Here is a 20,362-nt window from a genome sequence, read left to right on the forward strand (position 1 = left end):
GGTGATTGGGTCTGTACAAAGAATTTCCAAAGGACGAAAAATTTGGAGCCCAGGTGGAAGGAGCCTCGATTAGTACTTTTAACTACGAGAACAGCAGTCAAAGTCGAAGGAAAGAAAAATTGGATTCACGGTGTGCATTGTAAGAAAGTGCCTTTGCCTCTACCTTTCGATCAGTGGGTTCGTAGGGGTATGGTGACTCTGAAAGTAAAAAAGTTCCACGATTCGTACTTTTCAGTGATGCACACCTGAATGGAACATTGTCTGAGAAAGAGGACGACGACATTCTGCAGGAAGCAATACCACCACATCGTCGTTTGGATACGACAAATCCATGAACATTGTTTCGAGACCAAACGATATCTGATAAAGAACATTATAATTTGAGACCTAGACCAAAGAACTCTTAAGATTTCTCTCTCCTATGTAGTATTCTGTCCCGGTTGCAAGGTCACGGTAGGAGTCTTAGTTGCGACCTGAGTAGTGGCAATAGGCCTGCAGGACTTGCAGTGTCATAGGACGGCAGACAATCGTGACTAAGTGATTGAGGAAGATTGCCGTGAACATCCACTTAGAAAGATGGAGACTACATTAGGCAAAAGAGAAAGTAAAGATAAAAAGAATCATTGTAAAGAAATGTATAGTCGTTGTGGTATTGCTTTATGTATTATTATATTATTGTGTATTCTTTTGGCGTGTATAAATTGGATTGTTATTGCTCTGCAGCAAAAAGTTGTCTCTCCTTCTACTCCTTCGTCTTCTTCTACTGTCTCTCCACATCTATTTTATACCCTTACTCAACATGAACTCATTAGAATAACCGAATATTACAACAATTCATTTGTCCAGTTATTACATCAACATCAATTAGTGATAAATACAACAAACTGTTGGGTGTGTGGACTTATGCCACATACCGTAGAAAAAGGAATGCCGTATTTAGTCCTTCCATTCTCCTATGAAGGTTCTGCTTGGGCTTATTTTGTTATCTTCTCCAATGCCTATCAAAGCAAATTCAGACAATCCGTTAGATCACGTATTAGTGATCCGGATTTTAGTCATAGTTCGTTGATAAAAGGAATGGTAGCTATTGCTAAAATCATGGAAAATAGTAAGATCTCCGTTGACGAAAGAAAAGCGTACACTAACTGGAATGTCACCCATTATGTCACTAGCCTGAGTGATAAAGTTAGAAAAGGAAAATCTTCACCGATTTGGACTATACCACATCAAGGTAATTTCTGTTTACAGATAAACGGTCAGTCTGCTGACACTGTACAAAGAAATAGCTGTTCCCACACATATGTCTACTCCTCTCAAAACTCGCCTCCTCTAGTGCCGTCTCAAGGCACATATTTCATTTGTTATAATAGGGCATACACATGGTTGCCAACTGGTTTCTCCGGTACTTGCTATATAGCTTTCCTTCTTCCCCCTACATACACCGCTTCTGCAAATCATCATCGAAACAGATATGGCAGAGGGATTATTAATTCCAAGGACACAGCAGGACAAGAGGGAGGAGATTTCCTCAAAGGATTTCTTCCTTTTTGGGGTCCAATGGCCAACAGCAGAAATGTAAGGCAACTGGTTCGTGTCGTAGAAACCACCATAGACATCACTGTAGGAGCCTTAAGTAATATCACGGCAGAACTACAGGCAGATCGTCTTATGACTTTACAAAACCGAGTTGCCTTAGACTTTGTTCTTGCAGACCGTGGTGGAGTATGCAAATTGATCGGGTCAAGTTGCTGTATTTTCATAGCTAATGACGCTCCGACAGTATACCAAGCTATCTCTAAGTTACACATGATCTCTGAGTCGGTTCATCAGGACGAAGGAGATTGGTCATTATTGGAGTGGTTTTGGGGACTACTGTCCAAATGGGGTTGGAAGGTATTGACTAACATTCCTTGGAATAGTTTTAGCCATCGTATTCTCTTGTTGCCTTTGTATGCACTGTGGCCCCGCCATCTGCGACCTCTGTGCTACTATGTGCATCCCTAAACCCAAGTCACAAAGAACAGAGAATATCAGAATGATGCTACAGCAACAGCTCGAGGACCTTATGGCCATCGACATTGACTCAGATTAATGTGAGTCTGAGAATCTTGCCTGAGTTCTGGCAAAAGGAGGGTCTGAGGAACTTCGATTTTCAATTATGATCGTATCGACCCGCCATTTTGTACTCCGCCGCCATCTTGTGTTGCCCTCACTCAGGCAGCACGACGATCGAAGTCTTTTTCTGCTTTTTCTGCAGCTTCGTGTAGGAGGATGAGTACTGCAGTCTCACCATTGTCCAGCAGGGTCATGATGTCGTCAGTGGCGGCGATGAGGGCGATCTCGGTGCTGTGATTGCAGCGGAACCCTGACTGGGAAGGGTCCAGGATTCTGTTTTCTTTGAGGTTTTGGGTTAGCTGTTTATTGACAATTTTCTCGGTGACTTTGGCCGGGAAGGGGAGCAGAGAGATGGGCCGGAAGTTCTTGAGTTCTCTTGGGTCTGCCTTGGGTTTTTTGAGTAGAGCGTTGATCTCGGCATGTTTCCAGCTCTCTGGGAAGGTCGCGGTCTTGAGGGGGAGGTTGATAACATTGCGCAGGTGGGGTGCGATGGAGCTGCTTGCCTTGTTGAAGATGTGGTGCAGGAAAGGGTCTGACGGAGAGCCGGTGTGGATTGTGCTCATGGTCTTGATGGTGTCATCGATGCGGACGCTGGCCCAGGCTAGCAGGGGGTCGTGGTCGATGATGTGAGGAGAGTCTGTTGTGTTGTTGTCTGTTGGGGCTGTTTGGGTGTTGAAGCTGTCGTGGATGTCTGCTATCTTGCGGTGGAAGAAGGTGGTGAGGGAGTCGCAGAGGGCTTGCAACGGCGGGATGTCGTTGGTGTTGGAGCTGGGGTTGGAGAGTTCCTTCACGATGTTGAAGAGCTGTTGTCGAGGTGGTCTTTGAAGGAGGTCCTCTTAGTAGCCTTGATGTAAATGTAAATGTAAATGTGCAGATATTTATATAGCGCAAATCACCAACCGGTCTCTAAGCGCTTGCTTAGGGAACCCGTCCTGGTATTCCCCTGTGAGATAACCCAGCAGGGCATCCACAAGGTGAAAGCCAGGCATCCTGCCGCGAGGGGCCATTGTGGAGATTAAGCAAGCTATTGCCCAGAGTCGCAGAGTGTGAACCCATGAATTGAGTATGCACTGGAGCGAGAATTATCGAGTCCATGGACAATTTATGGACTCAAGACCCAGCCGAGCCGGGAATTGAACCCTGGTCCCGGGCTGACCTCTGCTTCTAGGTCTGCCTACTCTAACCAGTGAGCCACACTTCTCTTGATGAGGTGGTGGTGGTTGCGGATGGCGTCCTTGTGTGCTGCGAGGCTGTCCGGGGTCTGTTCATTGTGCCGTTTCTTCTCTAGCATCCGGCAGGCTTGCTTGGAGGCTAGGAGTTCTTGGGTGAACCAGCTGGCCCTCTTGCTGGTGTCTCTGTGGTGGGGTTTCTTCAGCGGGGCGAGGGTGTTGGCGCAGTCCTCGATCCAGCGTCTGAGGCTGTGGGCAGCGTCGTCAGTGTTGGAGGGTAAGGTGGGTGGGCTGAGAGCAAGGTTGGCATGAAGTTGATCTTCGCTGATTTTCCTCCAGATCTGTTGGGTGCGGTGGTGTGTGGTGGGTTTCTGGAATGTGAAGTGGATGCAGCGGTGGTCGGTCCAGGGGAGTTCGGTGATGTGGCTGAAGGAGACGTGCGGGCTTGAGGAGAAGACGGGGTCGAGTGTTTTGCCGGCGGAGTGGGTGGGCGTGGTGACTAGTTGCCTCAATCCGAGGTTGATCAGAATTGTGGTGTTGCTGTCGTTGTTGTTCTCAAGGTGAAAGTTCAGGTCTCTGAGGAGGATGTAGTCGGTGAAGGTCAGGGCGTGCGTGCTGATGAAGTCGGCCATGGAGTCGCTGAACTGGGGGCGGGGTATGGGGGAGGTCGGTAGACGAGGGTGCCTCTGAGGGTGGAGTTGGGGTCTGTGTGGATCTGGAAATGTATGTGTTCGGCGGTGCTGACGGTGTCATCGGTGCTAGTCAAGACTCTGATGCTGATCTTGTGGACAATGGCGATTCCTCCTCTGACTCCGTTGGTGCGGTCTCTGCGGGTGATCTTGTAGCCGTCTGGGATGGCTATGGCGATGCCGGGTGCGGAGGAGTCGTTCATCCAGGTCTCTGTCAGGAAGGCGATGTCCGGGGATGTTGTCTCGAGCAGGTCCCAGAGCTCAACGGCGTATTTGCGTGCGGAGCGTGTGTTCAGAAGTATGCATCTGAGGTGGTTGAGGTCTTTTTTGGTGGGAGGTTCGTCGGTTCTGAGGCTGGTGTAGCTGCAGATCCGGCAGGTGAAGGGACCGTGTGTGCATTTTGGGGTGGCCTTGAAGCAGGTGTGTGTCCCTCTGGGGTTGAGAGCATGCAGAGTGCTGGCATCGTAGTGGCGGCGTTCCTTGTGGTGGTGCGGCGATCAGGGGTATAGGCGCTGGGCGCGGTCCAGGCGTGGACGGGCGCAGACGGGCTTGCCTTAGGCACGCCTTCGGTGCGCTAGCGGCACGGCCGCGCAGTGGGCAGCATATATGTGGAGGTGGGAGGGAGGAGCAGCTGGGAGGTGGGAGGGAGGAGCAGTGAATGGGCAGTCAGGGGGGCGGCGCCGCAGGGGACGCAGCGGCGGGAGTGGAGTGGGACGACGAGGGAACAGAACGCAAAAGGGCAGAGAGCACGGGGCGGCGAGGGGAACAGAGGCAGAAACCGGGCAGCGAGGAGAAGAACAGCGTGCAGAGGGACATGGGGCAGCGAGTGGAACAGAGGCAAAACCGGGCAGCGAGGGGAGCAGGGGGAGGACAAGGGGCACAGAGCAAGTACAGGCAATGGGGGAGAACAGAGAACAGCAGTAACGGACACAGAGAAAAAGGTAAACAGTACAGGCAATACAAATGAGAAATCAAACCTAACTCAGCAGCGGCAGACCCACAGGCGGTGCTGTGCGGCGAGGGAGCCACCTACCAGGCATCAAGTAGCAGGCAGTCCTCTGAAATACAAGGCAGTCCTTCTGAAGTCTTCTACAGGTCCAAGAGTGTACTGAAAAGTTGGTCTAAGACTCTGTCCATGCCCTAAGGTGTCTAGGGTGACAAAAGGTGGGTGTCAAGCTCTTTGGAAGTGTGCTGGAGGCAGTCCCTTTGAAATGTAAAAGGGCAGGGAAAAGCTCCACCATTCTATTTCAGCAGGATGGCCCATACTACCAACATCTAGTCCCCGTATGTCTCACTGTTTGGGAGGAATACACAAAGTCCAACTGTCACTCTATTTGCAGCCATGTAACCCTGGGCACAGGCTGCAGGCACCAAATGGCTAGGGCAAGAAAATGGCAACTTTTTAAAAGTCGCAATTTCAGAATAGTGACTTAAAGTTCAAGTTTATCAATAAAGGGGATTTTAAATTACAAGTCTTTTGAGAATAAACATTAAATACCTACCTATTCCTAAACAAAAGGTATCACCAAATCAGTGCAATAAGGTAACCCAATGCTATCCTATGAGAGAGGTAGGCATCACAGTAGTGGAAAACACATTTGAGAGTATTTTCATTACCAGGACATGTAAAAATTACTTTACTAAATATAGGCCTAACTGAGGGGTGGCCTATATGTATTAAAAAAAGAGGTTTAGGCCTGGCAAAAGGTTTGTTTTTGCCAGGTCGAATTTGCAGTTTAAAAGCTGCACTACAGGCTTCAAAGTCAAGCCTGATACATGTTTTTAGAGGCTGCAGAACTGGGTGGCACAACAAGTGCTACATACCCACTTGTGGCATTTAATTTGGTACATATAGCACCACTTTACTAGGCACTTACATTTACCAATTGAGGGTGCCAATTGGGTGTAAGCCAATTTCACAGGTTTACTGGAGAGAGCACAAGCACTTTAGCACTAGTTAGCAGTGGTAAAGTGCATTGAGTCCTATAGCCAACAGAAATTGTTTAAGACATTGTGAGGGGTGAAGGCAAAAGGTTTGGGGATCACCCTGCAGAGAGGCCAAGTCCCACAGTAAGCATTTTAATATGCTTTTATTTTTGATCACAAGGCTGATGAGAAAGCTAAGCTGCCTCTAGGCTAAACCTGAAAAAAACACCTACACCTCAAAGGGCATTCTATGTGACACTTTTGTTTATATCAATTAAAGGAGTTCCCATTCTGTGTGCTCACTTATGAGTGGGTGTTTTGAAGTTCACATTTTTCAAAATGTTGAACTGTGAACTTAGAGATCAAGCAGGGGCATAGATTTGGAGTGTGTGTGTGTGTGTGTGTGTGTATGGGAGGGGGTGGGGTGTTTGTTCCCTCCCACAATAAATAAATTATCCTGTTTGCTAGTTGTTTCAAGGGTCTCTGAGATAGGTTTAGCAGTGTCTATGTTGGGTTTTCCTTGGTCGCATAAACATTCATAGCCCAAGTAAATTCCCCTATTATCCTGTAAATAATTGTTAACAACAACGCCTCCTACTTCTTCGCACACACCATTTGGCAAGGTTAGACAAAGACAAGTAGTAGGCTAAATTGAGATGTCTAAGAGTAGGCTTTTGCTTGTGTATAATTACCCAGAATTTCAGGAAAATGATACAAATACAAAATTATGAGTAATTATGTGAAATGCATTTAGCACTGTTTTAGAGCAAAATGTGCCCTTGCATAATTATTTGTCATGTAACGCATTTGTGCTAAAAAAGAAATAGCGTGAACAATAAAATTGCCCTGAACTCGTGTTCTGGTTGCTCACATTGTTTCTGTGCTCCCACATTATAATTCTGCCATGCATGGTGGCGTAAAAACACTGCGCAGTGTAATGGGAAAATTTGTGGAAGTTCACCTATGCAAAATTTCCAAACTTATGCAAAGTATTCCACCCTAATTTACATTTTGCACAGACCTAGAACTAATGACTCTAACATGATCTAAAGAAGAGAATTATTTTGGGCCCGAGAGAAGATTTTTTCAGTTGTCTATTTTCTGATCATAAAGCCAAGAGACCTGCTGGTGAACATGCGCGCTATAAATTCTCAATAACATAACATAACAAATTTGACTGTTAAAACATCTTTCTCATGATGTGCATAGGGGAAAGTATGGTAAATACCAATGGTACTCTATTCAGTAGCCCTTCCTTTTTTATGAAAGGGACGGGATGTGGACACATTGAACATGACAAAAATTCACAACATCCCTCCTTGTACTTCTGTGCTTTATAGCGGAAAGTAGTGAATATACTAAGAAGTAGACCCCTTCCATACATATATCTTCATACTTCCCAGTAGTTCTTTTTCAGCATGGTAATTCTGACATTCAGGCTTTGAAATTCTAATGAATATATTCACACTAGATTTTTTCTCATAAAATTGTATTCTGCGTATGTTGGCAGGCACCATTTTTGTTAGCTGGAGAGCTGAGCCTTGAATGAGACCCCTCTGCTGGTATAAACATGTTCTCTGTGTGGCACCTCAATGTTCTTTGCAATTAGGTTCATTCTAAATATCAAATTGTTGTACACACAAGGACGTATGCATCAACACAGAAAACACACCCATGCATACCCACACACACGTAAGCGCACCCTCCTCCCCCAGAGTATTTCACCGCATTGAAAACTATGACTTTACAGTTGTTACACATGAATCCCTGCTTAAGTCATTGGGATCAGAAACTGTAAATGAGAACATTTATGGAGCAGGCTTCTCAAATGAGTAGCTCGTGAGCTACTGGCAACTCTCCAGCTACCGATAATTGCTAGCTCTCTGATGCTGAACATTGGAAACTGTATTGGAGACGAACATCTGTGTATTTTCAGAACTCATAAGCTGATGTTTGGAGAAAAATTGCAACATTTCTGAAATATATTTAAAGCAGATGTTTGAGTGACAAATAACCCAGCATGGGTGAGATTTATTTCTAATATTCTTACCTTGGGCCATCAGCACTGCAGCTATATCATTTATCTGTTACCCACCTACAGGGGTTTCACATTGTCAAAGCCTTTTTACATCACTGCTGGCAACTCTGCTTAGTAATCTAATGTGATCACTGTTGGTAATCTTGCAAATGGGGGGTGCTAATGCGATCTTGACTGATGCAGTCACTAGTACAACACTAATAATTTCAGTAGCTCGGGATGATTTCCATAGGACATAAGTAGCTCTTATTACAAAAAAAGTTTGGATATCCCTGCTCTAGAGCAAGTGCCCAATTCACCAATCCTCTGCCAGCTATTATCAAGGCTCATTCTTCACAACTCACAATAATTGCATAGACTTGAAGGATACATCTTTGTAACTTTTCAGAAATATCGCTATCCCTGTCTTCGACACCCTTAACATGGAGCCGCTCTACCCTTTTACTGCCCATCATTCAGCACTGCAAACCTACCTTGATCACTGGACACACTACTGACACAGTAGGGACAACCCAGACTCACACCCCTGCATCTCACTGACTAAACTTTACTCCTGATCAGACAGGACAGGGCTTATCAGGGTTCTCCACTCTACTGTCCTTCATGACTGAATAGCTACAGCACTTCACTGTGAGCTATAAAAATATTGACGACAAATAGATGAGGACAAATACATTTGTATATTTAGATGCAAACCTTTCGCTCACTTCAATGTGAAAAGGTTGTCATGTACCTGTTCGGCTCTGATGCCACTCCTTTGCAAATTTGTGGCACTCATTCCATCTCATTATTGTCGTCCTCTGGTGGCCCAATCTTCTGTACTCAGTTGTGCGGACTACAGCAATTTCTTCCTTCTTGGTGCTCCTGACTACCTGCTGAAATGGCTCTTATGTATTCAAACAGCGACTGCCAAGCTAGCACTGTCTCATCCCTGTCATTTTTAATCTTCTGACGCTCTTAATATACTGCAATGGCACCTGGTGCCTAAAAGGGTAAAATTCAAATCATTGTGCATGGCTCACAAAGCTATACATTAGACATGGCCACATTGATTAAACAAGAGCCTAATTGCCTGCTGCATTTTTCTAACACCAACCTCCTTACAATATATAGAATCTCAAGAAAGCACTAAGGGGCTCCCATGTGTTTCCTCCTCGTGCAGAAGATAAACCATACCTTCACTCGGAGCGAAACACAGTGCTTCACTGGGAGAGAAACATGGCGCTTCACTGGGACGGGAACATGGCAGGTGCATGAAAAGATGACAGAAAAGCAATGCACTGAAGCAGGAAGAGGACAAACAGGAGTACATAACAACGACTGGGAATGGTGACATAAAGCAATACATCGAGAATAAGGGCAGGACAGCAAGAGGTCTCAAAAATACATGAAAACCAATTCAGGGAATTTTTAGCAGGACAGACAATGGATAGGACTACAAGAACAACAGTTCACTGAGATAAAGACAGGACAAACACGGGACAGAAAGACAAATAAAGCAACGTATTGGTATAAGAGTAGACCAGGAGTACAGAAATGTACTGCGATAAGAGCAGGACAATGACGAGACAAGATGACGAGGAAAGTAATCCGGGGGGTTAGGGGGACTTAACCCAGACTGCAAGACAAGAGAGGGGTACGACAAACGCACAGCTACAAGAAAAGCAATGGCGTATGTGTTGGACATCCTGGGAAAAACAGGCACAGGAAGGAGCAGGGCGCCCACGAGCCATGACTGGACACAAAGCAACAAAACTGAGCACGTGGATAAAGAATTAGGTACTGAATAGCACAAACCAACCACAGGAGAAGGCTACGAAGGAAGCAACACTGAAAGAAAACACCAGAGCGTGGATGTACTGAATGTGCATGTTATAAACCGTTTAACACAGGCATTCATTCATGCTGTAGTGTAGTATACATGCGGCTCAAGTGAAGATAAAAAGTGTTTCAGAGCCTACCAAGATTGTCGTGTCTCGTTTCCTCGCTACCTCGATGGATGTGAACTCGGCGTGTGAAGAAGCTTAATGAAGCATTACATGGAAGCGGTTAACAGAGAACTCGCACGTCTTAAAGGAACCAAGTAAAAGTGTCTAAGTGATTCTACAGGCATGAATAAAGTTCACTGCAAAAAAAAATGGGGTTGAACAAAACAGTGTGTGCATATACACGGAGTGGTAATCTAAACGTGATTGCTCCAAAGTTCACCAATAATGTTGATATCACTGCCATAAAATACATGAGCAACTCAAAATGATGCTCCTCCGCTATGGAATCATAAACATGCCATAACAATGCTTTTTAAGTGTCAGGAACAGAATGAAGATCAAGAGACGATCGTCACCTTACAGTAAACAAAATTAAACAAGCGCAGCCGCGGGGGAGAAAGTGAAAGCGCGCTATTTAGAAAATGGAGGTGTCCCGGTAGACGCATTTATGTAAGATAGTACGCGCATGTTAATGCGCACTATTTTAAATGAGAACGTAACAAGACTGTAGTTAGGCGGTGCTGCTTACAGAATAACCGGAAGTTACGTGTCGGCAGCAGAGCCAAAAATATGCCTGCTAACAAAAAAAGTTAAAAAGTTAACTAATGGCAAGCGGTGAGAAATTACTAAGTAATAGGTGGAGTTTACCCACGCATATAGATCACTAGATGTCTCGGAGAGACAGCGCATGCACGCTGCCTAGGCAAGACCTAAAAAGGGAGAATGAGAAAGAAAAATATTGCAATATTGGAGCAGAAGGTTTTTACCAGCCATCATATACCCGGAGCCACTCCATTGTCATCAATGGAGCTCTCAACATTCCAATGTGCTAATTCTGTTTAGAAAAACACTTAAAAGTTGGCACTACACATGCTAATTTGGCCCTTTATGGTGATGACCGCATCAGACGGTATATTTGGATTTGTAGGATTTCCCTAATGCCAGGGCACCTCTGTAGGTAATAATAATAATAATAATGGTTAAGAAAATTGTAATAATTTTCTTCTTTAACATAATGCAGGTGTAAGATATCTAAGCAATCACCTTTTCTAATCTAATGCAAAATGAAGCAATCTCTTTTTGTTTGTTTATCCAATGGTAAGGGAATCATAGTAAAATCTTTCAGTAATCACATTGTGACTGCAATAACCAGAGTATCTCATACTCTAATCCAATTAAGAGAGGTTAAATAATTCTTCAGTAACCCAATGTGGGATGTAATAATCAGAATAATCTCCACTAAGAACATAATGCAGATAAAAGTAATCAAAGCCATTGTTTTGTGTCATCAAAACAGGTACAAGTAATTAGAATAATCAAATCTAATAAAAAGAAGAAAGTAAACAGAGTAACATGTTATAACTTAATACAAGGTAAAATAAACTATGCAATTTTATCTAATACAGAGTGAAATAATAATGGCTTTCCTCTTCTGTAATCTAATGTGCTGTGAATTAAAGGCAAATGTCTGCATTTTGGTGCAGGGTAAAGTAATAATAATAAACTGGGACCAGATGTACTACTCCCAAAATGTGGTTGCAAAATGAGCTTAGACGTTCCACAAATTAAATAAGATTTGTGTAACTGACCTATGTACTAATCAGATATTTCACCAGGGCCTGTCTTTTGATGCCCAGGTGAACTGCACAGTCAGTACCTGTTTTTACATTTTAAAATATTGAAGAAAGTTGTACCGTATATCCCCTTGGAGCTACATCGGACCACTACCATTGCTCAGATCACCTGATGTTTAGACTATTGCAATGCTTTGTATCTTAATATCAGCATAGGCTCCTTGAATAAACTCCAGGTGGTGCAAAACGAGGCGGCAAGGCTGGTTCTTAATTAACCCTGGGAGTAGTGGGCGTAGCGGAGCTATGCGGAGGTCCACGGAGTTGCAAACAAACTATGTGGAACTCCATGGAGCTCTGCTACGCCTCCTGCCTCCACCCCCCTATTAAGAATTAAGTTTACAGGAATTAAAAATAAACTTAAAACCACTTACCTCTTTATTACGGCATCCCCGGGCTGCCCTCCTCCTCTTCCTCTCCATATCGGTAATGCTTAAGAAAATTGCACATGGGCGCGTGCCAGCGCATGCGCATTTCTCCCAAGAAATGCACATGTGCAGTTTTCTCAAGCATTACCGGTATGGTGAGGAAGAGGAGGAGGGCAGCCCGGGGATGCCGCAGTAAAGAGGTAAGTGGTTTTAAGTTTAGTTTTAATTTCTGTAAACTTACTTCTTAATAGGGGGATGGAGGCTGGGGCTGGCCAACTCCGCTCCGCTGCAGAGTGTTATGTTATGTTAAGGCGATTTTTAAAGCGCGCGGTTACCAGATAGGTGTCCTGGCGCTGGCTACTTCTCCAAAGGCAAGGCCATGGCAGGGAGAGTTATTTCACAAAAAGCTAAGTCTTCAAATCCTTTCTGAAACTAAGCAGATTATTGGCATTTCTTAAATGAAAAGGCAATTTATTCCAGGATTTTACTGCGCCGAAAGTGAATCTACGACTGCGATCAATTTTGCTTCTAACGAACGGAGCAAGCGTGGTGGAGTATACCATTGAAATTGTCTTTTAAGATGGTCAGGCGCCTCTCCATGCAGAGCTTTGAAAACCAGGCACAGAGATTTAAACTGAACCCGGTTCCCGACCGGGAGCCAGTGCATTTTTTTTATAACATTGGAGATAGGGGCAAATTTGGGAGTACCCGTAAGAAGTCTAGCCGCAGCATTTTGGAGCATCTGAAGCTTGTGCAACAGTTTTTGCTGTATGTTTAAATATAGACTATTGCAGTAGTCCAGCCTTGATAAAACCAAGGCCGAGACCACGATTCTACGACAGTCTAGCGGCAGCAAATTCAGGATTTTTTTCAATGTTCTTAAGATGTAACCTGTTTTGGAAACTACCACCTTGACCTGGGAACCCATAGATAATTTTACATCTAACAGAATACCCAAGTTTTTGACTTTCTCAGCTGGGGCAGGGAGAGTCCCCAGTGAAGACGGCCACCAAGAGGGAGTCCAAAAGTTAGGGTTGTTTCCAAACAACATCACCTCGGTTTTATCCGAGTTCAACCTTAGGCAATTGCTTGCCATCCAACTTCCTACTTCTGCCATGCATGACTGGAATCCAGTTTCCTTGTCAGGTAGTAGTGATACCACAATTTGTGTATCGCCTGCGTACGAGGTAATCTCAAACCCGAAGCCACTAATAACTGGAGCCAGGGTAGCGACATAAACATTGAAGAGGGTCGGGCTTAGAGACGACCCCTGCGGGATGCCACAAGGTAATGAGAAGGATTTTTAGTGAAATTTGCCAAGTGCATCTATCTGGCTTCTGTCAGAGAGGAATGAGTTAAGCAACTTCCAAGCTGTGCCCTGAACCCCGCATTTCCTTAAACGGTCCATCAAAAGCCCATTATGGACTGTATCAAATGAGGCTGAGAGATCAGGGCTGCCCTACCTCCCTGGTCCACTGCTGCTCTAATTTCCTCTGTGGCTTTAATCAAGGCAGACTCAGTGCTGTGTCCTTCCCTGAAGCCATATTGGGACGGATCGAGCTTCTGAGTTTTCTTAAGGAAGGCACTAAGCTGTCTATTCATTGCCTTTTCTACCATCTTGGCGGGAAGAAGCAGGCGGGAAATAGGCCGAAAGTTATTCGGATCCTGAGGGTCAAGACTGGGCTTTTTTAAAAGAGGTAGTATGGAGGCCGTCTTCCATTGTTTAGGAAACTGGCCACCATTGAACATACCGTTAAAAATGGGGGTAAGATATCGAGCAATAGGGACCGGGACCCTTTTGATAATTTTCAGAGGGCAAGGGTCTAGAGGTGATCCAGATTTAGCACCTGTTAAAAGCTCCAACGTGTCTTGCACAGTGAGTGAATTAAAAACCTGCATAGTTCCTTCCGGAGGTTCTGAATCTACCGAATCCGTACCTTCCGACGAGACATCGTCTATTGGATCACAAAGGCTTGAGAAGATATTAGTAACCTTTGTTTGAAAGAATGAAGCGATCTCTTCGCAAAGCTCCGGGCTGGACTGGATAGTAGATGGCCTAAGGGTGGCCAACTTGGAGACCGTATGAAAGAGCTCTCTAGAGGAGTTCTTGGCTGACTCTATTTGGACTGCATAGTATTTCTGTTTGGCCAACCCTACCGTTTGCTTATAAATATGCAAACTAGTTTTGTATAACACCTTCTCATTATTGAGATACCCTTTCCTCCAATTACGCTCCAGACGTTTGCACGTACATTTTTGCCGTTTTAAATCCTCTGAATACCAGGGAAGGAAGAAATCTTTTAGGCGTGATAAATTTATGTGGGGCTAGTTCTTCACAAGCCTGCGAGAGCCATCTGGTATATGAGGCTACTGCTTCTTCAGTTCCAAACGATATGTGGGCTGCTGAAGAGGTCAGTGCATTATGCAGGCTCCCCGCCTCCACCCTATTCCATGCTCTAATTTCAATCTGTTCTCTTGAATCTCTACCATTAGTCTTTTGACTCTTCAGATTAAGATTAAACAGCGCCGCGGCATGATCCGACCAGACCAGGGGCAGTAGGCCCACAAAGGACAGACCTGGAAAATTGGAAAAAACACCCTCCAAGGTGTGGCCCGCTTGGTGAGAGGGTCCTTTAACATGCTGTGTGAGCTCCGCGGCTTCCATCAAAACCATTAACCGAGCTGTCTCCAGGTCATTAGCGAGTTCCAAGTGGAAATTAAAGTCTCCAAGAATAGTGTAAGAATCGCCCAGAAGGGCTTCTTCTAGAAGATTCCCCAGGGAAGGGAAAAAAGAAAGTCTGGCTTCTGGAGGCCTATATAGTAGAGTGCCCTTAAAAGAGTGGTGATGTGTTAAATTAAGGTTAAAGGAGAGGGCTTCAAATGTGGGCAAGTTTACAGGTTTGAAAGTCCTCTGAATAGAATTATGATAGATGATAGCCAGCCCCCCTCCTTTCCTAATTGGCCTGTTCAGAACCTCACACTGGAACCCGGGTGGGGTGGCTTTGACTAGGTCAGGTCCGGACGCTTCGTCCGTCCATGTTTCCGTAATGAGTGCTAATTTTATCCCATTATCTTCCATCAAGTTAGCACATTCAATACTGTGTTCTACTAATGAGCTGGCATTAATCAAAATACAACTTATCATCTTAGCCATAAAGCCGGCCCGTGGAGATTTTCTTTCTCTGCGTTCTCCATGAAACGCAGCGAAGGCAAATCTCCACACACTCCGCGGGCGGAGCAGAGGTCTCCGCCCGGGGTCATTCTTAATATCCCGAAACACCAGTCCGCCAGGGAAGGAATTCGTGCCTTGAGCTGGCTTTCAATTAGGAAGCGCATCTCCTTCAAGGCTCTTAATTTGGTGTACAAAGCTATGCATTGCAAAGGCTCACCACACTTTAAGCCCATGTTTCAGTGGTACACTCCTGAGAGAACCCTGAGATCTTCCACTCAAAAGAATCTTGTCTCTCCCAGATTTCATAGGTCCAGATGGGGTTGCCGCTCGTTTTCTGTGGTGGCTGCTAAACTTTGGAACTCTCTGCCCCCTTCTATTACTACGGCTGACTCGCTTCCAGTCTTCAGGAAACTTCTGAAGACTTGGCTTTTTGCCTCTTAGCTGGCTGGTGCTAGTCCCTCTTCTGCCTGTCCAGCACCTTGACACCTTCTGGTTTAGTGCGCTCAATAAATCCTATCCTATCCTATTTATTATATCCTAAAATAGGGAATCATAAGGGTTGACAGAACAATCTGCCTAATTATTATTTATTAGGCAGGGTGCATGCTTTTCCTCTCCGTTAGGCTGCATCCAGAAGAATGGTTGCCTACAAAGGCCAGCAGACCACCATCCATGAGAATGGGAACAGAGGCTGCTTTGAGGGTTTGTATACGAAGTAACCCTTAATTCATCTGGGTAAAATAGAGACATTTCAGTCTGTAATGCAAAAAACAGGTGCAAGCAAGTAGAATAACCTTTAGTAATTTATTTCAGAGCAGTACAAAAAATGTATATCATGCTGTATAGTCCAGTAATCAGTGCAATCAAATACCGGGCAACCCGGAATGGTGCAGGAATTTCCAGGGCTCTACGACAATGAAAATTTGCCCTTCCGGACCACTTTCAAACACTGGTGGTCCTCGAGGTGCCCATCCTTGCTGTGACAGCTCCCACCAAGCAAAAGCAAACACTCTGTTTCCTGCATGAGGGAACTGTCAAAATGTTCCTGGTTGCTGGAAGCATAGTTTTCATCTCTTTCTTTGCCCACAGACATATGGGCAGGGAAAGAGATAAATGTATAGCTCCTGCATGCAGGGAGCTGCATTTTCAGCAGCTTCCTGCGTGCAGGAGAAATGTCGGCTTCTGCAAGAGGCGGGGATCCTGCTGGGATGGCCGTGGCCGTGGCCTTGAGGCTCCCCCACAGTCCCCAACGTGCACACAGGGTGCCCTAGGTGAGGCCATGGCACCCAGGGAGATGTGGTCAAGCCCTGGGGGTTGGGGGCCCAGGGGCCCCTCCACTGAATTTTACCCAGTGGCGTTCACCACTGGATTATTGTAGTTCCACTAGGTTGTTATAGATATGATCGTATTTCCATAGGAAAAGTATGCTTTTTTGATTCACACATTAACTATGGCGCAGTTTGACAAATATTCACAAAATATTCCCAAAAATAAATCTCATCCACCTCAACTACTTCCTAACAAGTTTCAGGATGGTTCGTCAACTGTGGACTGAGAAAGAGGGGGGTCCCAAAACTCATTTTCCACATTATTTTTCCATAGAAAAATGGAATATTGATACCTCAAAAACTGCTGAAAGGATTACACCATATTTGGCTGAAAGCTAGATCTTGGCCCAGAAAGTGTGATTTTTGTGATCTGGTGTAAATCTGTTCAGTAGTTTTAGAGCAATTAATGCTAAAAATGTTTTATATTTAACGCCAAAGAGGATCCACAGTGTCTAGTACAGGGAGTACTAGAGGGACCTGCAAAGACCCTGGGGCCCCATCCCCCAGGGTCAACTCATACATTTAATGGGGCACTCCAAGCTGGAGCTATATCCTCTTCATCTGGAATTTAGAGCTCCCCAGTGGTAAGTTTTATGACTCCAAGACATCTTGGTGTTTTTATTTTGTAAGTAAAGTATATTACATTTTTTATGGCAATCACTTTTATTAAACATTGCACTGTGTGATTTGCTGAAATATGTGTTTCATTGTTCATATTGGTCATTTTATAACAAAGACAATACACATGCTTTATAAATGTCAATTTTTTATATTATGGTATTCTGATCCTTTGACAAAGTCAGTAGGTCCGCCTTACATAAAATGACTTCTAGACTCTGCGCTCAACCCCACCACCCGCTGCCCATGGCTCAGGCACAGAGTGGGTGGTTGGGGCAGCAATGGGAGTTGGGCACAGGGTCTGCCCCGTATCTAACTGAATGCTGTGGACCATGGGTTTGCCTGCTTGCCAGGGGTTGGGTTTGCCTGCCTGTGGCCAGATCTTGTGGCCAACCCCAAGCCACACACAGCCAAAGGATGTGCGTGGCATGTGGTTGGCTGCAAGGGGTTGGACGTAGGGCCTGACCACAGTAACAGAAATAGGGATTGGGCTCACTTAGACATATTAAATCAAAAACGAAAAGCAGGTGGCTGGGGTTTGTCTTTTATTTGTATACACGAAGCTCACTCAGCCGGCGAATAGATGGTATATGAATTATTTACCACAATGTGCAATGAACGATGAACAACTCTCTTAAAATTGAACATTAAGGACCACTGTGGAATAATAGTGCATTCTGGGTGTGAAATAGAAATTTGGTGCGCAACACAACACTGAACCGTAGCAAAACTCACCCTATTTTAAAAAAAACTGGATCTCTTGGTGCTTAAATATTTTTCCATTTGTACTAAGAGAAGTTTAGCAATACCATTGGTAATGATGGAAGAAATCTCAATGCATTTTACAAGACATATGTGGGTAGGACAATGCCACTTACTTTGTAGCATCATACCCTGCACTTTCATGGCATGGGTGTCTGAAGAAGACCCAAAGCACAGCACCATAAAGGTTTGGTTAAATATTTTGCACAAGCTACCTAGGTGGTATTAGGGAGCGGTATTATCATTCATGGGGAAACCAATGCCGACTAATTTATCTTTTCATTAACAAGGATTCCTGACATCCTCCAAAGTTTTACCTTCAGTACTTGTTTTGTTATGGTGGCATGCAACTGGCATTGGGCAGGGATTGGATTGCAACTAGAGATAGATCCCTTTGCAGCAAAGGAGTGGGATCCATTACATAGCGATATATATATTCAGAGCTGATACTCAATGTAGCTTCAATTTCCTTTTACTCGGGGGAAAAAAATCAGGGTACTTTGCATACTACTAGCACGCTACTATTATGGTGCATCTAAAGTAGTGCATTTAAATACACATGTCCTACTTTTATGTTTGTGCCCCACAGTCTGATGTGTTGGGCACGCTCTAATAAGTGGCACTTGGTCAATGACTACTCAAGAGTCCACCAAGCACCAGGGATGGTCAGATACCAGTGCCGCTGCTACATACTGTTGGACAGCGAGAAGACCCCATAATCCACTGGGCACCTTAGGGTAAATTCTGTGTACATGAGGGAATCTTGCACTGCTGCTGGGCATACAGTACCTGCTGTATGAATCCATGTTTCTGTGTGTGCCTGTGCATGTGAGGAAACATGCACTGCTGCAACATGTGTTCTTTGTGCAAGGGAAACTGTACTGTTGTTGCCGCGATCTACTCTGCCCATGTTATTTTGTTATTTGTCTTAGAGAAGCCTGAACCGCTGTATATGTGTGTACTGTGTGATAGTGAAACTTTGTAAAGCAAATTAAATTACACACAAGGCACAACAACTGGCAATACCAAAACTTGTTTATGGGAGACATTGAGGCTTAACCCAGCGTTAGGATATTCAAAATTTCAGCTCGAACAGCCACCCTTTCAGTCCTTCAGACCTGGATGTCAATCCATCATCTAAATTTGAACGCCAAGAAAACTGAGCTCCTTCTAATATCTCCTCGCCACTGCCCTACACCAGTTCAAACATGGCTTTCATTGCAAACCTACTCGATGCCAAGCCAGTGCACAATCACTGGGCTTTTTCCCCAGACTGAAATCTACCTTATCACATCACTGGTATAGTGGCAACCAGTCAATTTCAAATCAGACTCCTCATTGAAATAATCTCTCATATTCCTGATGAAGACTTCAAAACAGTTGTGCAGGCATTGGTGATATGAAGGACTAATTATGGAAATTTGTTGCTTCTGGGAATCCCAATAATACCCCATGTTCCTAATAAAGCTGCTCTGCCGTATTTTTCTCTTTTTAGATGTAAACCTAAACCAGCAAACATGTTAGGAAATCAGTTACAAAGTATTTGATAGCTGTCTAAATCGTTTTAGAATAATTATTAGAGCAAACAGAAGTATAATTGCTTTGTTACAAAAGACTCTTGACAATTCTACACAATTAGTTTGCACCTAGCAGCTCTTGACTCTTCCAAACTAGTAAAGTATATACAAAAGAACAGAATATCTAGTAGCAGCTGTTACCAGTCGGGAGTGGTGAGGCGGAGCCGGGGGGGGGGGGCGGGGGGGGCAGGGGGGGAGGGCATGATGGAACAGTTTCTTTTTAAAAACCACTTACCTGGGCCAGCCGGCCGCTGCCTCTTCTCCGTCCTCTTCTCCCTGTCTCCGTCGGCTGCACAAAGGAGCAGGAAGCACCCGGGCTCCCAGGATCCTCATAGCCAATCACAATGTTGCGATGCAGCGTTGTGATTATTCTGAGCGCTGAACCACGGCGCTCAGACGGGGACTGGGAGGCTTCGCGTATTCCTTACAAGGCTGTGGAAAGCAAGCCTGGTGGGGAAAATAAAAAGTGCGCAGGACTGTTCAGCAGGCCCGAGAGAGCCGGCCAAGAAGTCATGCGCACTTAAGGAGTGCGCACCACTCCTCTACCTGCTCTGGCCAGCCCGCCCCGCCCGAGAGCCACTCAATTCAATGGGAAAAATACAATTATAATAACTTATTATCATTTTTTTTCCTATTGTAGTCAGTGGGGCAACGCTCCTCTGCCTTAGCGTAGGAGGCGCTACTGAGAATATTGTTCAAAGATTGTGGCACCCTAATGGTACACAATGCTATTCCTACCAGATCACTGCACTACCTATCTACCCAAAGTATCATCTCAGGTGAACACTACTAACATCTACAATTACATACCTCCCAAGAGTAGGACAAACCATTCCCATTTGTTGTTTAAAAGAGGGATCAAAAGCCTACTATTTCACAGTTACTACCTCCAGTGACTGTTTTTGATGATTGTAACTAGTGGGAGATTTGAACAAACATCACTCTGATATTATGTAAATATTATATTATCATTTATTAGGT

The 20,362-nt window shown here is 44.8% G+C and overlaps 1 protein-coding gene and 1 non-coding gene across 4 annotated transcripts in view; one reads left to right on the plus strand and one right to left on the minus strand.

Moving 5' to 3' along the window:
• Positions 1-20,362, minus strand: part of PLCG2 (phospholipase C gamma 2) — a 436,087-nt gene that overhangs the window by 293,815 nt on the left and 121,910 nt on the right. The window lies entirely within an intron of this gene.
• Positions 17,819-17,947, plus strand: LOC146780082 (U6atac minor spliceosomal RNA). The gene has a single exon (XR_014974900.1). It is a non-coding gene; the product is annotated as a U6atac minor spliceosomal RNA (small nuclear RNA).

Source organism: Triturus cristatus, chromosome 12 (genome assembly GCF_964204655.1).
Source record: "Triturus cristatus chromosome 12, aTriCri1.1, whole genome shotgun sequence".
Taxonomy (NCBI): Eukaryota; Metazoa; Chordata; class Amphibia; order Caudata; family Salamandridae; genus Triturus; species Triturus cristatus.